The 18,434-nt window shown below is 45.9% G+C and overlaps 1 protein-coding gene across 1 annotated transcript in view; it reads left to right on the top strand.

Moving 5' to 3' along the window:
• The window catches only part of LOC141273224 (trypsin-like), a 423,731-nt gene that overhangs the window by 151,197 nt on the left and 254,100 nt on the right, over positions 1–18,434 (top strand). The window lies entirely within an intron of this gene.

Below are 18,434 nucleotides of genomic sequence, written 5' to 3'. Positions count from 1 at the left end.
TGGCCATTACTCTAAATGGCTAAAAAATATTCCTAGAAACCAATTCTATAGGATTAGAAAGAATTGTACTCACAAAGACGACTTTATAGCACAATCTAGCACTCTTGCTAACAGGTTTAAAAACCAGGGATACCCCGGTAATCTTATTAAAAAAGCATATCTGGAGGCTTTAAATATAGATAATAGGGATAGTCTATTGATAGGTAAAGAAATAACTAAAAATACCAAGGAGAGTAATTATTCCTTGAATTTCATTACTTCCTACAACAAATCTCATGGACAAATACGAAAAATACTAGAAGATAATTGGAAAATTCTTCTAGATGATCCCATACTGAAAAAGATCTTGCCTAAAAAAACGGGTATTACTTTTAGGCGTGCCCCCACACTAAGAAATATCATAGCTCCGAGTAGGATAAGGAATACGACAAAGAACAACTGTATGACTCCTGTAACATCCTGTAAAGGGGTCTTTAAATGTGGCAACAAAAATTGTCTATGTTGTAAAAGTATTACACATGGTCTTACTCACTTTCAATCAAAGACTAATATGGAGATTTTTGAGATCAATAAATATCTCACCTGCAATTCTACTTTTGTTATCTATCTAATAGAATGCAGTTGTAATAAACAATATGCGGGGAGAACGATACAGCCTCTCCACCTACGCCTCAACTCCCATAGGCATAATGTTCTTAAAGGGTTTCTTAAACAAGGTCTTTCTAGACATTGCACAATGGTGCATAATAAAGATTTTTTAAGTCTAAAGATCAGCCCTATTGATCAAATTCCCGAGAATTATCCTAATAGACTCCAAGAACTAAACAGAAAGGAAATTTATTGGATTTACAGACTGAATACTCTTAAGCCCTTTGGTCTGAATGATGTCTCTGAAGTTTTTTTTATAGTTAATATTGTTTTTTATATATACACACATAAATCTGTGTTTTTACATTTATCATAGTTTTTACTGACACACATATTGTGTTCCTCTAAAATCCTGCACGCTTTTATAAATATTCCCTCTTTTATGGTTTCCTTTTTGAAGCAGTACAACTTGAACCCACATTGTAGCGCTCTTCTGGTTGCTACAATCACACACCTCTCTCCTTCTACGCCACCGCACGTCAGGTGATTCACTACCTGTCTGTGTATCTCCTTTATCTGAGCCACAGCCTTTTCACTACATTGCAGCGTTTTCTTTGGGTCCTATTACTACACACTAGGTCTCTATGTTACTACATGATATAGGTCAGATAACCTGTTCCTTGTACCATTCCTCCGTTGATAGAGGTTATTACAGGCTATTTTTTACATGGGGGTACTTTTTCTTTTTATTTTGTTCCTTCGTTTTCTATCTCCATTTATGGAACGACAGCTGATGGGTGAATTCTCATTAGAGATTTTAATGATTATATATATAATTATATTGTTCTTACCTAATGTGAACACTTACTTATTAGTAAGTAGTATTCCTTTCATGTATTTACTCCATTTGACTGATACATTTGACTATTCTGTATATTGATTATTTATACATCTCTACACTACATTATCTGTAATACGTGTCTTAATACATGTTTTTTATACTCACTTTTTATATTGGTGACACTCATTGATAAAGTTTTGTTGAAAGTTTTTTGCACACGGCCTCAGGTGCAAAGGTTATGTTGTTTTTTTCTGCTCTTCCTTTTTGAACACACTTTTTTTTTTTTTCACTTTATGTCTGTATATAAATGGAGTGTTTCAGTGCATACATTGATATATCTGTTGGTGCCCTGATGAAGGGGTGTGGAACACCCAGAAACGCGTAGGCATTTACCAATAAACAAGGATTTTATTATATGTTCCTGATTTGAGGATTTTTCAGCGGCGCGGACGTATATCTCTACCTTCACCGCCTTTGGATTTATTCTGGTCCTGTGGGACACCTATTGGAGATCCTCTGCAGCTGCATTTTATATGTTATGGTAGTTGAGTCCTCACACAACCCAACAAGGTGAGAACCACCATTTTACTATTATTCCCTATGTCTACAGGTGTAAGCCTATTGGGCCTTGCGCTCTCTCTATCTTTGTATTTTATCCTGCTTCTGGCATTTTTTCCGTAAAAAAAGCTGTAATAGTGTCTCCCTGACTGTTCAGACACCAATATATCTGTTTAAAAGAGTCTGGTGTAGGCCCGATAACTAAAACTATGGTTTTGCAGTTCCACGGGTCAAATCTCTGTATTATGCTGCTTCTGGCATTTTTTCCGTAAAAAAAACAGTAATAGTGTCTCCCTGACTGTTCAGACAAAAACATATCTGTTTAAAAGAGTCTGGTGTAGGCCAGAGAAATAGAACTGTGATTTTGCAGTTCCACGGGTCAAATCTCTGTATTATCCTCCTTTTGGCATTTTTTCTGTAAAAAAAAACTGTAACAGTGTCTCCCTGACTGTTCAGACACCAATATATCTGTTTAAAAGAGTCTGGTGTAGGCCAGAAAAATAGAACTGTGGTTTTGCAGTTCCACGGGTCAAATCTCTGTATTATCCTGCTTTTGGCATTTTTTCCGTAAAAAAAAACTGTAATAGTGTCTCCCTGACTGTTCAGACACCAATATAACTGTTTAAAAGAGTCTGGTGTAGGCCAGAGAAATAGAACTGTGGTTTTGCAGTTCCACGGTTCAAATCTCTGTATTATCCTGCTTTTGGCATTTTTTCCGTTTTAAAAACTGATATAGTGTCTCCCTGACTGTTCAGACACCAATATATCTGTTTAAAAGTCTGGTGTAGGCCAGATAACTAGAACTGTGATTTTGTAGTTCCACGGGTCAAATCTCTGTATTATCCTGCTTTTGGCATTTTTTCCGTAAAATAAAACTGTAATAGTGTCTCCCTAACTGTTCAGACACCAATATATCTGTTTAAAAGAGTCTGGTGTAGGCCAGAGAAATAGAACTGTGGTTTTACAGTTCCACGGGTCAAATCTCTGTATTATCCTGCTTTTGGCATTTTTTCCATAAAAAAAAAATGTAATAGTGTCTCCCTGCCTGTTCAGACACCAATATATCTGTTTAAAAGAGTCTGGTGTAGGCCAGAGAAATAGAACTGTGGTTTTACAGTTCTACGGTTCAAATCTCTGTATTATCCTGCTTTTGGCATTTTTTCCGTAAAAAAAAAACAGTAATAGTGTCTCCTTGACTGTTCAGACACAAATATATCTGTTTAAAAGAGTCTGGTATAGGCCAGAGAAATAGAACTGTGGTTTTTCAGTTCCACGGGTCAAATCTCTGTATTATCCTGCTTTTGGCATGTTTTCCGTAAAAAAAACAGTAATAGTGTCTCCCTGACTGTTCAGACACAAATATATCTGTTTAAAAGAGTCTGGTGTAGGCCAGAGAAATAGAATTGTGGTTTTCCTCTTCCACGGTTCTAATCTCCTTTCTATTACCGTTTTTTTATTGATAGTGTGAGTGTAAGCTATTTTACTACATTTACAATGGGCAAGGCGCATGGCAAGGGACGTGGAACTGGACGTTCTGGTGATGGTGCATGTAGAGGACGAGGCAGTGGCCAAGGTGAAAATGTGCCAAAACCAACAGCCACATCTTCTCGCTCCCACTTCTTGACCGATTTACTAGGGAAGCACACTACAACACCAGTATTGCGAACTGATCAGTGTGAACAGGTTATTAATTGTTTAGCAGATAATACTTCCAGTTACCTGGGCACCACCACCTCCGGTTTGTCTTCCACACGGTCAAGTTTTAGTACCGTGAGTCTCGACCGCATACTCCTCCTCTCCCTGATGCTCCTTCCTCCCACCATGCCGAGTGTCGTCAGACTGCAACTGATCCCACACTTGGACACTCTGAAGAGCTGTTCACTGGTCCATTTCCATATTTGTGCCCCTCGCCTGCTCCGCTTGATGTGGTGGAAGAGGAGATCCCATGTAGCAATGCCCAAATATTTGAACAGCCACGGCCACAGGAAGTCGACGTTGGCAATTTGTCACAAGAGGTGGATGATGACGAGACACAATTGCCACGAAATGAGGAGGAGGATCGTGGTGCGCAAGTGGAAGAGGAGGAGGTGGTGGATGATCTAGCAACTGACCCAACATGGCAGGAGGACACACAGAGCGAGGCCAGCAGCACACAGGGGGAGGGAGGCAGAGTACCCCAACAGGCAGGAAGAAGCAGTGTGGTGGCCGCACACAGAAGGCGGGCAACAGTTCTCCGTAACACCAACACGAGGGACGCTGCCAGAACAACTGGTAGGTCTTCCAGAGTCTGGAATTTTTTTAAAGACTCTGCTGATAACCCCAAAAAGGCCATTTGTACTACCTGCCATGCCAGCATCAGCAGGGGTGACAAAACTACCAGCCTGACCACAACCAGCATGATCAGGCACATGGCTGCAAAGCACCTGACTTTGTGGGGCGAACCCCAGGGTCCACAACCAGTGTCAGCGGGTGTCACCACTGCTTCTTCCGCTGTTGTGCATGTAATAGAACCCCCTGTTGTGTGTGCAAGGCAATCCCCTCTCCATACTGCATGCAAAGATGCCCCCTCCTCTTAGTCTTCACTTGTTATGGCAGTTTCTCAAGAAACAGCATCAACGTTCAATTGTCCATATCCCAGAGCTTTGATCGAAAGTGCAAATTCGCAGCCAATGCCCCACAGGCCACAGTCCTAAATTTGCACATTTCACGACTGCTTGCATTGTAAATGCTGCCTTTTAGGCTGGTGGAGACGGAATCCTTCCGCAACCTTATGGCGGTGGCCGTCCCTCAGTACTCGGTCCCCAGCTGACACTATTTTGCGGTGTGCCATCCCCGCATTACACAAGCACGTGTCCCAAAACATCTGCCGTGCCCTCAACAACACAGTTACTGGGAGAGTCCACCTGACAACGGACACGTGGACAAGTGCTTGTGGCCAGGGACGGTACATCATCCTGACGACACACTGGGTAAAGATAGTGGAAGCCGGGACCCAGTCGGACCTTAGGACAGAACACATCCTCCCCACACCGAGGATTGCGGGCCCTATGTGAGTCAGAGTTGCCCCCACCTGTGCATCATCCTCCTCCTCCTCCTCATGTTCAGCCTCCATCTCAGATATCACCACATCAGTTACAAGCTGGAAGCACTGCAGTACTGCCTCAGCCAAGCGGCAACAGGCTGTGCTGAAACTCATAAGCTTAGGTGATAAACCTCACACTGCTTGTGAGTTGTGGACAGCTGTAAAAGAGCAGGCAGATCTGTGGCTGAGACCGCTGAACCTACATCCAGGCATGGTTGTGTGTGACAATGGCCGTAACCTGGTGGCGGCTCTGAGGCGAGGCGAGATCACACACGTACCATGCCTGGCTCATGTGCTTAACATCGTGGTTCAGCGGTTTCTTAAATCGTACCCCGAGTTGCCAGATCTGCTCGTCGAAGTACGCCGCCTGTCAGCTCATTTTCGGAAGTCGGCTACAGATTCCGCTGCCCTTGCTGTGTTGCAGCAGCGTTTGCAGCTTCCGGCACACCGACTGGTGTGTGATGTCCCCACACGTTGGAACTCTACCCTCCACATGTTGCAAAGGATTTGTGAGCAGAAGAGAGCAGTTGTGGAGTACCAGCTGCAACAAGGCCGTCGATATTCAGGTCAGACTCCACACATAAGACCTCAGGAGTGGACCTGGATGTCTGACATATGTGACGCGCCCCTGGGCCTGAGTCGCGCAGCGTTGCGCACGCGGGAGCCTACCCGGAGCCGGATCAGATGGGGGTAGTAGTCTCGTGGCGGTGACCCGGTCCGTGCCCAGGGAGTCAGACTAAGTGGCAGTCTATTAGCAGTAGATGGTGGATGACTACGCCACCCGTTGAATGCAGCTATGGAGCTGCCGCTGCAGGGCAGACCGCTGAGGCCGGTGGAAGGATGGTGCAGCGTGGATGGTATAACCCCCAACGGGAGGGGTATGGCCTCAGGGCAGCCGACGTGGATGATGGGGGTAGCAGGAACCACTCAGAGACGATGCGGTGTAGTTCAGGGTCTTTACTGGTGACAAAGATAGACCCTCCCGGAGTACTTGCTAGCAATCGGGGCCTGGTCAGTCCTTGAGCAGATGGGATCTCCCCTGGCCAGGCGGAGTTGTAGGCCTTCCCAACTAACTGTACTCTTCTGGCTACCTTGCTAGAGGCGGGTAAAAGTAGCCCACGTCCCTGAGTGTACCGTGTGGTGCTGGGTAGAGATTAGTCCCCACAGCCTCGGACTCCGGGTCCGGTGATACTTCTCAGTCAGGGCGAGCTCTGCAGCTGCCAGCCCCTGACTCCTTGTAACACTGCTCCCACAGAGCTCCTGATGTTCTGTTCCTATATTTGCTTCTTTTCTCTGTCTCTACTTCTTCTCTACTTACTAACCCTGCCTCAGCCCTAGGTTTATATAGGGGAAGTTCTTCCCCTCCCAGGACTGGGCAGGAGGTGTGGCATGCATAGGATCCCTGACCAAGAGACCTCCCACCTGCTCTCAGACGTAATATCTCTATCACTGTGGCAACCAGACCCCTGGGGTGTCACATATGTACCATCCTGACAAACTTTGAGGAGTCCACCGAGTGGTGATGACGCCATCATTAACGTCAGCATCCCACTTGTCTGTCTTTTGCAACGCTCTCTGCAGAGATATAAAGAGGAGGCATTGCAGCCAGAGTATGATGACATGGATCAAGAAGCCGTAATGGGCGATTACACACAGCCCAGCCTCATCTCATCCCAACGTGCATTGGGGGATAATGAGGGAGAGGAGGAGGAGGAGGAAGAACAGGAGCTGGTATCATGCGCTGTAGACGGTAGTACCTGTACAACTGTCATACAGTCGGTTCAGCTTGGGTGGCCTGAGGACAGGGGGGAGGAGGAGAGCATGCTCAGTCCTCATCTTGGTGAGGACACGGAAGTCTTGCCCGTTACCAGTCTGGCACGCATGGCTGACTTTATGTTACGCTGCCTTAACCGTGACCCACGCGTTGTCAAAATGTTGGGTGACAGTCATTACTGGTTGGTGACACTTTTAGACCCCCGCTACAAGGAGAACTTTCACTCTCTTATTCCTGAGGTGGAGAGGTCTACAAAAATGTGGCAGTAGCAGAAGGCCCTTGCTGCAGAACTGTTCAAAAAACTCCCATCTGCGCACGCTAGCGGCAGAGGTCACAGTCTGTTAACCAACCAAGGCGTACAGGCGAGAGAGATGCAACTCCAATCCAGCAGAGGCAGGGGAACACTGTCAACATTCTGGGACAGATTTCTGAGACCCGCCCAGCTTACAGGCCCTGAGGCGTGGGGTACTCTCACAAGGAGTGGAAAGTTTCAAAAGATGGTGAGGGAGTACCTTGCCGACCATACCAGCGTCCTCCGTGATTCCTGTGTGCCTTTTAATTATTGGGTATCCAAGCTGGACACTTGGAATGAAAACGCTCTGTATGCCTTGGAGGTCCTGGCCTGCCCGGCCACTAGCGTGTTATCGGAGCGTGTTTTTAGTGCCGCTGGGGGAATTATAACTGATAAGCGCACTCGCCTGTCAACTGACAATGCTGACAAGCTGACCCTTATCAAAATGAACAAGAGCTGGATTGGGCCAGACTTCTTATCACCACCAAATGACAGCAGAGTAACATAAAGTCAAATCCACTGTGTTATGTCGGGAGGTGTATTCCCATGCACCGCTTTACACCCACACATGGGTATATGCTTCCTAATTTCGGCTGTTTTTTGGTCTTCTCCTTATCCTCAGCCTCCACCACCACTATACCACCAGGGTGACCGTGGTCCGTGTTGCCAGCACTGTAAGTTCCTCCTTCTTAATTTTTGGCAGCATTTGCTTGGAAGGCATAGGCAAAGACTATGGGAAACCCACTCCCCAATAGTGGAAATAATGTTTTAATATGCTGTACTGCATGGCTCTTGTAAGGGGCATTAAAATTGTCTTGTTAAGCTACTGCGACTTCCACCACTTTTCCAAGTGGCATTGATATTGTTATTTTATTCCACTGCGACCTCCACCATTCTTCCAAGGGGCATTAAAACCGTCTTGTTAAGCTACTGCGACCTCCACCACTTTTCCAAGGGGAATTGATGTTGTCTTTTTGTTCCACTGCGACCTCCACCATTTTTCCAAGGGGCATTAAAACCGTTTTGTTAAGCTACTGCGACCTCCACCACTTATCCAAGGGGCATTGATATTGTGTTTTTATTCCACTGCGACCTCCACCATTCCTCCAAGGGGCATTAAAACCGTCTTGTTAAGCTACTGCGACCTCCACCACTTTTCCAAGGGGTATTGATTTTGTCTTTTTATTCCACTGCGACCTCCACCATTCTTCCAAGGGGCATTAAAACCGTCTTCTTAATCTTCTGCGACCTCCACAACTCTTCCAAGGGGCATTGATATTGTCTTTTTATTCCACTGTGACCTCCACCATTCTTCCAACGGGTATTAAAACCGTAATGTTAAGCTACTGCGACCTCCACCACTTTTCCAAGGGGCATTGATATTGTCTTTTTATTCCACTGCAACCTCCACCATTCTTCCAAGGGGCATTAAAACCATCTTGTTAAGCTACTGCGACCTCCACCATTCTTACAAGGGGCATTAAAACCATCTTGTTAAGCTACTGCGACCTCCACCACTTTTCCAAGGGGCATTAAAAACCGTCTTGTTAAGCTACTGCGACCTCCACGTCTCTTCCAAGGGGCATTAAAACCGTTTTGTTAAGCTACTGCGACCTCCACCACTTTTCCAAGGGGCATTGATATTGTCTTTTTATTCCACTGCGACCTCCACAATTCTTCCAAGGGGCATTAAAACTGTCTTGTTAAGCTACTGCGACCTCCACCATTCTTCCAAGGGGCATTAAAACTGTCTTGTTAAGCTACTGCAACCTCCACCACTTTTCCAAGGGGCATTGATGTTGTCTTTTTAATTCCACTGCGACCTCCACCATTATTCCAAGGGGCATTAAAACTGTCTTGTTAAGCTACTGTGACCTCCTCCATTCTTCCAAGGGGCAATAAAACTGTCTTGTTAAGCTACTGCGACTTCCACCACTTTTCCAAAGGGCATTAAAACCGTCTTGTTAAGCTACTGTGACCTCCACGTCTCTTCCAAGGGGCATTGAAACCTTCTTGTTAAGCTACTGCGACCTCCACCACTCTTCCAAGGGGCTTTGATATTGTCTTTTTATTCCACTGCGACCTCCACCATTCTTCCAAGGGGCATTAAAACAGTCTTGTTAAGCTACTGCGACCTCCACCACTTCTCCAGGGGGCATTAAAACCATCTTGTTAAGCTACTGCGACCTCCAACACTTTTCCAAGGGGCATTAAAACCGTCTTGTTAAACCACTCTGAACTCCACAGCTCTTCCAATGGGCATTGAAATGTTGTTTTTAATTACCTTTAACCTCCACGACTCTTCCAACGGGCATTGCATTTCCTCCTAATTTTAGTCAGCTTTTGCTTTTCAATGCATAGGCAAACACTAAGGGAGACCCACTCCCCAATAATGGGTAGAAGGTTTTTAGTATGCTGTAATCCACGACTGTTTCAGGCGGCATTGCAGTTCCTCAGAATTTTTCGAAAGCCTTCCATTCACTGCTTAGGCCAACAGTGTACAGGAGACCCAGTTGCTATAAATGGAAAAAAAGTTTTAGTTAAGGCCCTCTGACCTCCATGTCACTTCCAAGGGGCATTGGAGTGCCTCGAAATTTATGGTAGGCATTGCACTCACTGTATACCCTATAACTGTGCAGCCAAACCGCTCCTTTTGGTACAGAAACATATCCTACAAGACATGTGTGTTTGACTGGCCTGATATTGATGTGAATGGTCCCTGTTCCACCTGCTCTTTCTCTTTCTTGCATTCCAAGGAACAGAAAGCTAAGGAGATCGATGGCCTCATGATCATGAATAACTTACTCGTTGTGTAGGAGGCCGACCACTGCTGCAGTCTACCTTCTGAACTTTGTGTTGAAGCCTGATTGACCCAGGACCCGCAATCCTCTGTCTGGAAGACGTGTTTCATCCCAGTGTCCAACTGTGTCCTGGCTTCCACAATATTAACCCAGTGTGAAGGCGTCAGTCAGATGGACCATCCCTGGCCACATTCACTTGTCCACGTGTTTGTGGTTAGGCTGTCCTTCAAATAGGGGCAGTTGGGGACCGTTTATAGACTCCCGGCCTCCCCCAGGTGGCTGGGGACCTTGTGTGGGCACCCGGCCGCGGGCTGGCTGTGGACCATGTATGGACACCTGTCCGCCCCTTGGCGGCTGGGGACCGAGCGTGGACACCCGGCCGCCGGGCGCCTGGGGACTGAGTATGGATACCAGGCTGCCGACGCAGCCATGACATGGTGGCCAGATTCCGTCTCCACATGCCTAAAAGGCCCAATTTCAAGTGCAAGCAAGCTAGCAGAATGGTATTGCAGCTTGGAGGTGGGTGGGTGGCAGCTGCACACTTACGCTTGCATTCCAAGTAAACAAAGCAGATGCTAACTTCTATCATCATCATCATGCTCCTCACCTTGGCACTCTCAACTCCCCTGATGGAGAAGCCAGGGCCCACCGGAGGAGTCTGGTTCTCTGGTCGGCTCGTCCAATGCTGCCCTAAAGCAGGCCAGGCTAAGAAACGTGTGGGGAAGGTTACCGGGACAAATAGGGGCGGCTGGGGACGGTTTATGGACACCCGGACCCCCTGGCGGCTGGGGACCGAGCGTGGACACCCGACCACGGGGCGGCTGGGGGCTGAGTATGGATACCAGGCCGCCGACGCAGCCATGACACGGTGGCCGGCGTCTGCCTCCACATGCCTAAAAGGCCCAATTTCAAGTGCAAACAAGATAGCAGTATGGTATTGCAGCCTGGGGGTGGGTGGGTGGCAGGTTTCACACTTACGCTTGCATTAAAAGAAAACAAAGCAGATGCTAACTTCTATCATCATCATCATGCTACTCACTAGAGATGAGCGGTGTTCGACTCGAACTGTTCGCCAATCTCAAATTCGAGCTGTTTTGGGCGGTGTTCGAGCCGTTCGGCGAACACGAACAATTTTAAAAAAATTCGGCTGTTCGAGGTTATGTTCGATAACTGTTCGTGCACCAAAATCATAACTGGATTTTTTCTCAGTAATGCTGAAAATTAATGTTAATATGCAGTTTGAGTGTACAACGGGGCGGGGAGAGGGGCAGGGGATGGATCTCTGCAGGAATAATGAAGATCTCCATTTTTTTTTCTCTTTCCCGCATTTACAGTGGGGAGGTGCAATCTGTCAGCCTATCAGCAGCGCACACACGGAGCGAACTGCTTTTTTTCACACAAGCAAGGGCATGTGTCATTGGCAGTGTATGTCACATGTCTTTGCCCTATAAGACCCAGTCATTTTCCACGTAGCCACCATTTTCTCACTGCTGCAGCTGCGTGTTAGACGGCACCGCTGTTGCTGTGTGCGCTATACTTTGAGTGTTAATTTCAAGCCAATTTTCGCACAAATCTACAGATAGCTTGGGAGTAGGGAAAAGCTGTGATTGCAGTCCTTTTGAGGCCTAGGTTACATCATTTCCTATGACTTTTTTCAGGCAGGTCTGTGCTCTTAAATAGATAGGTTGGTAGTAAAGACTAATTGTAATTGCAGTCCTTTTGAGAACTAGGTTACATCAATTCCTATCACTTTTTGCCAGGCACGTCTGTGCCAGTGCTGTGCAAGTTTTTTTCACAGCATTTGGCTAAATCTAGCTAAGCAAATCCTTTTTGGCCTCTTGCAGAGTGTGTTAGTCAGTGAAGAAGCCTATCTGTGTTGCAAGCTACACCACCTGTGTATAGAATACAAATTTTTTTACTGCACCTAGCCAAGTAAAACCTTTTGGGCATAGCATCATTCTATTAGTCCATCTATACTAACCTCCACCAGGTTGAAAATTCAAAATAATTTTTATCTGCATCTAGCTCTGAAAAAATATTTGGGCTTGTAGCAGTGTGTGGGACTTGTTCTATTAGTCCATCTATACCAACCTCCACCAGGTTGCAAATTCAAAATAATTTTTATCTGCATCTAGCTCTGAAAAAATATTTGGGCTTGTAGCAGTGTGTGAGATTTGTTCTATTAGTCCATCTATACCAACCTCCACCAGGTTTCAAATTCAAAATAATTTTTATCTGCATCTAGCTTGGAAAAAATATTTGGGCTTCTAGCAGTGTGTGGGACTTGTTCTATTAGTCCATCTATACTAACCTCCACCAGGTTGCAAATGCAAAATAATTTTTATCTGCATCTAGCTCTGAAAAAATATTTGGGCTTGTAGCAGTGTGTGGGACTTGTTCTATTAGTCCATCTATACCAACCTCCACCAGGTTGCAAATTCAAAATAATTTTTATCTGCATCTAGCTCTGAAAAAATATTTGGGCTTGTAGCAGTGTGTGGGACTTGTTCTATTAGTCCATCTATACCAACCTCCACCAGGTTTCAAATTCAAAATAATTTTTATCTGCATCTAGCTCTGAAAAAATATTTGGGCTTGTAGCAGTGGGTGGGACTTGTTCTATTAGTCCATCTATACTAACCTCCACCAGGTTGCAAATTCAAAATAACTTTTACCTGCATCTAGCTCTGAAAAAATATTTGGGCTTGTAGCAGTGGGTGGGACTTGTTCTATTAGTCCATCTATACCAACCTCCACCAGGTTGCAAATTCAAAATAATTTTTATCTGCATCTAGCTCTGAAAAAATATTTGGGCTTGTAGCAGTGTGTGGGACTTGTTCTATTAGTCCATCTATACCAACCTCCACCAGGTTTCAAATTCAAAATAATTTTTATCTGCGTCTAGCTCTGAAAAAATATTTGGGCTTGTAGCAGTGGGTGGGACTTGTTCTATTAGTCCATCTATACTAACTTCCACCAGGTTGCAAATTCAAAATAATTTTTAAATGCATCTAGCTCTGAAAAAATATTTGGGCTTGTAGCAGTGTGTGGGACTTGTTCTATTGGTCCAACCAATACCAACCTCCACCAGGTTTCAAATTCAAAAAAATTTTTATATGCATCTAGCTCTTAAAAAATATTTGGGCTTGCAGCAGTGGGTGGGACTTGTTCTATTAGTCCATCTATACTAACCTCCACCAGGTTGCAAATTAAAAATAATTTTTATCTGCATCTAGCTGTGAAAAAATATTTGGGCTTGTAGCAGTGTGTGGGACTTGTTCTATTAGTCCATCTATGCTAACCTCCACCAGGTTGCAAATTCAAAATAATTTTTATCTGCATCTAGCTCTGAAAAAATATTTGGGCTTGTAGCAGTGTGTGGGACTTGTTCTGTTAGTCCATCTATTCTAACCTCCACCAGGTTGCAAATTCAAAATATTTTTTATCTGCATCTAGCTCTGAAAAAATATTTGGGCTTGTAGCAGTGTGTGGGACTTGTTCTATTAGTCCATCTATACTAACCTCCACCAGGTTGCAAATTCAAAATAATTTTTATCTGCATCTAGCTCTGAAAAAATATTTGGGCTTGTAGCAGTGTGTGGGACTTGTTCTATTAGTCCATCTATACTAACCTCCACCAGGTTGCAAATTCAAAATAATTTTTATCTGCATCTAGCTCTGAAAAAATATTTGGGCTTGTAGCAGTGTGTGGGACGTGTTCTATTAGTCCATCTATACTAACCTCCACCAGATTGCAAATTCAAAATAATTTTTATCTGCATCTAGCTCTGAAAAAATATTTGGGCTTGTAGCAGTGGGTGGGACTTGTTCTATTAGTCCATCTATACTAACCTCCACCAGGTTGCAAATTCAAAATAATTTTTATCTGCATCTAGCTCTGAAAAAATATTTGGGCTTGTAGCAGTGTGTGGGACTTGTTCTATTAGTCCATCTATGCTAACCTCCACCAGGTTGCAAATTCAAAATAATTTTTATCTGCATCTAGCTCTGAAAAAATATTTGGGCTTGTAGCAGTGTGTGGGACGTGTTCTATTAGTCCATCTATACTAACCTCCACCAGATTGCAAATTCAAAATAATTTTTATCTGCATCTAGCTCTGAAAAAATATTTGGGCTTGTAGCAGTGTGTGGGACTTGTTCTTTTAGTCCATCTATACTAACCTCCACCAGGTTGCAAATTCAAAATAATTTTTATCTGCATCTAGCTCTGAAAAAATATTTGGGCTTGTAGCAGTGTGTGGGACTTGTTCTATTAGTCCATCTATACTAACCTCCACGACCTGTGTATGTAATAAAATTGTTTTACTGCATCTAGCCCAGCCAATACTTTTGAGCTAATACCACAGTTTGGCCACTCAGCTCTGCTCGGTTCCCATCCATTGTTTTTTGTGCAAACAACTCCAGAGTTGTCAATTAGTTAACCACCAAAATGAGTGGAAAAAGGCCTGCTGCTGGTGGAAAAGGCATTAGGCGTGTTGGGAAGGGAAAAAAAGGTTGTGTCCGTGGGGTAGGTGTTAAAGCAACGGTAACATCTGCAGAAGAAGACCATCTTCCAGCCAAACTAAGATGTCTACTTCTTTTAGCGGACAATGTGATAAGATCCCTTTCTTACGGCCATGCCAATCTCTACAAATTCCAGATGAGGCACAAAAACAGCAGGTGCTTCAACGGATATCAATTGCTCCTTTAAGTGGGCTCTCCTCCACCTCAACTTCAACATCACAAATACTCCAGTCCTCAGAAGTGTCACCCCAATTGCACTTGCTTCCTCACAGCTCCCAAGTCTCCAGCTGTCCGTCTGAGTATGGGGTAGAACAGATGGTTGAGTCTGCAGAGCTGTTTACTCATACTATAGCCTGGGAATCAGAGGTCGGCTCCAGCGCTTCTGTGAATCCAGACGAGGAAATGATCTGCACTGATGCCCAGAATCTTTATGAGTCGGATCCAGGACTAGACGCAGAAGGTTCTGACCATTATGTAGACCCTCGTTCCCAAACTGTAACTCCTGTTGGTGGAGACAATGAGGAAGACGATGATGAGACTCAAATACCTGATTGGAGCGACAACTTTAGTTTTTTGTCAGGGCAGGAAGAGTTTGGCTCTGAGGACGACGGGTGTGATAACACACAGGGTGATGATGACGAGGTTGGAGATCCCACTTACTGTCAACCCACAGTCAGCCAGTCGATGAGGTCAGCAGAGCAGGTGGAGGAGGATGCTAGTGACGACAAGGTCAGGTTGTGCCTTCATGGACAGAGACGTAGTACTGGAAGCACGTCAACAACTGCATCCTCAAACACAACTCTGCCTCTCACCACAAGTTGTGGTGGCTCTTCTGGTCGCATGGGTGCTAAGCCTTGCATAGACTGGGCATTTTTTCAGATCGATAAGGATGACTCAACTTGTGTTATCTGTAACATTTGTCAGCAAACGCTAAGTAGAGGCCAAAAAATACATAGTTTGAGTACTTCATGCATGAACCGGCACATGTATATGAAGCATAAGTTGCAGTGGGAAGCTCACTGTGCTACAATGCGGCCTAGTCAGCCGGGCCAACCACCGTCTGCCACATCTTGTGCATCCGTGGCCTCTTCATCCTCTGTGACTGGGGGGACAGCAGTCACACCTGTTTTGGGACGCAGACCTGCCACCTCTTTACCCGCAACAGCCAGCGTGATTGGCAGGTCATCATTTTCTTTGGTGGTGGAAACACCAGCTGGTGTTGAGCGCTGTCCGACATCGATAGGTTGCCTTGATCCAAAGGTGGTGCTAACATGTCCTCCTGCATCTTCCTCACAGACCGACAGTTTGCCGGGGACACCCTTCTCAACCCCGTCTAAGCACAACAGCCAGCCCTCGGTCCCTCAGATGTGGACAAGTAAAATACCATTTCCTCCTAGCCATGAGAAAGCTAAGAGGTTGAATTTCACCATCTGCAAGCTCTTGGCTACAGAAATGCTGCCTTTCCGCCTGGTGGACACAGAGGATTTTCGAGACCTTTTGTCCGTCGCAGTGCCCCAGTACCAGATGCCCAGTCGGCACTACTTCTCACAGAACGGTGTGCCTGCGCTCCACCGGCATGTCGCACACAACATCACCGCTTCTTTGAGAAACACTGTGTGTGACAGGGTGCATTTCACCACAGACACTTGGACGAGTAGGCATGGACAGGGGCATTACATGTCGCTGACTGGGCACTGGATAACTATGGTGAAAGCAGGACAAGGGGCTGCTGTCCAAGTCTTGCCGTCCCCACGAGTTGTGTGTCAATCCTCTTTATCTCGAAGTTCCTCCACTGCTTCTGCCTCCTCAGCCTCCTCTCGGTCCTCCACCTGCACCCAAAGCCTGTCTGGTCATGCCACAAGCTTTCTAACTGCGCAGAAGAGATCCTGCACACCTCCTTACTATGCTGGCAGCAGGGCTCAACGTCATCAGGCGGTTTTTACTTTGAAATGTCTGGGAAATGTGAGTCACACAGCTGAGGAGTTGTGGTCACCTCTGGAGAACCAGTTTCATGAATGGTTGTCTCCACTGGACCTGAAACCAGGCAAGGCCATGTGCAACAATGCTGCAAACCTGGGTGCGGCCCTTCGCCGGGGCAATGTCACACACACGCCTTGTATGGCTCACGTGTTGAACCTGGTTGTCCAGCAATTTTTAGCCCACTATCCCGGACTAGATGGCCTTCTGCAGAGGGCACGGTCGCTGTGTGCTCACTTCTGCCGTTCGCATCCCGCAGCTCAGCGACTTACATTTCTACAGAAGTCGTTGGGGCTGCCACTTCACCGGCTAAAATGCGATGTGCCTACCCGGTGGAATTCAACTCTGCACATGTTGCAGCGACTGTGGCAGCACCGACAAGCCCTGGTGCAATACGTTCTGACGTATAGCCTGGGCCAACGAGATCCAGAGGTGGGGCAAATCACGCTGGAGGAGTGTTCTCAGATCAGGGACCTATGCAACCTTCTGCACAGTTTTGAAATGGCGACGAAGATGTTTAGTGCTGACGATGCCATTATCAGCATGACTATTCCGGTGATTTACATGCTGGAGCACATGTTAAACAGAATTCGGAGTCAGGTGGTGGCACAAGAGGAGGTGGAGGAAGTAGAGGAGGAGGAGTTGTATGCGGAAGGGCTAACATCTGCAAGGTCCAGACGGTCGGCAGCACCAAGGCGGCAGGCATGTGAGGGTGGGGGAGATGGTTTTACCAGGGCGCATGGTAGCAGCCAAGCTAGTGAGGAAGGTGCAGGAGCCCAGGAAAAGTGGAGGACGAACTGATGGAAGACTCATCAGATGAGGGAGACCTTGATCACATTTCTGTTGTGCGAGGTTGGGGGGAGAGGGCAGAGGAAGGAAGCATGATTGTTACCTCGCCACCAACACAACAGACACTTGGTACTCCTGGATGCGCAAGACACATGAGTGCCTTCTTGCTGCACTACCTGCAACATGACCCTCAAATTGTGAGAATTAGAAATAATCCTGACTACTGTGGTCGCCACACTCTTAGATCTTACGTGTGCTTTTCCACAAAACACTAGTGGTGCACGTAGTGAATCTCACAGTTCCAACTTGCCAACCGTGGGACCGTCGAGTGTTCAGCACTCAAAACGTAACAGAAACACAGTATCTGCTGGTAACATCAATTTTGCGGAATCATTTCACCACTTTTTTAGCCCATCCTTTGCAAGGCCACAGCAGACAAGAAGTCTGACACATAGTCAACGCCTAGAGACGATGGTACAGGAGTATCTCCAAGTAAACATTGAAGCCATGACTGTGTCACTGGACCCTTGCTCTTTTTGGGCTTCCAATCTGGGTACATGGCCGGAGCTCGCCACTTACGCCTTGGAGATCTTGTCATGCCCCACAGCCAGCGTTCTGTCTGAACGTGTGTTCAGCGCTGCTGGTGGTGTGCTGACAGATAAGCGCACGTGGCTCTCCACTGATAATGTAGACAGACTCACGTTCATAAAGATGAACAAATCATGGATCCGAAAGGACTTTTCTACCCCTGTGTCATCCTGGGGAGAGTAAAAGCTTGATGATTTGTTAAAATCACCTCACCAACCGTTTTAAGCTTTCAAATTACTAATCATGTTTATCTGTATCTTGGCTGGAAAATAATTTGGGCCTTGTAGCAGTGTGCAGTACTGATTCTATTAGGCCATCTATACTAAACTCCACCAGATTTAAAATTACTAATCATGTTTATCTGTATCTTGGCTGGAAAATAATTTGGGCCTTGTAGCAGTGTGCAGTACTGATTCTATTAGGCCATCTTGACTGTGACATCACTGTGCATTGAGCTCCAGACAGGAAGAGGAAGAGGAGGAGCCTGTTCGTTCTGGGAGTTTGTGCTGCTGTAGGAGCTGGGAAGGAGGGAAAAACATCTCCAGGACTTTTTCATCTGACCCCTTCCCAGCTACAGAGAGAGCACGTGACCTTGAAGTGAGAGCGCGCGTGGGGTGTGA

The sequence above is a fragment of the Phyllobates terribilis genome, unplaced genomic scaffold (genome assembly GCF_046119375.1).
Source record: "Phyllobates terribilis strain yellow unplaced genomic scaffold, ASM4611937v1 Scaffold_5__5_contigs__length_657084704, whole genome shotgun sequence".
NCBI classification, from domain to species: Eukaryota; Metazoa; Chordata; class Amphibia; order Anura; family Dendrobatidae; genus Phyllobates; species Phyllobates terribilis.
The sequence above is the reverse complement of the archived record's forward strand: the minus strand, read 5'-3'. Positions and strand labels throughout refer to the sequence as shown.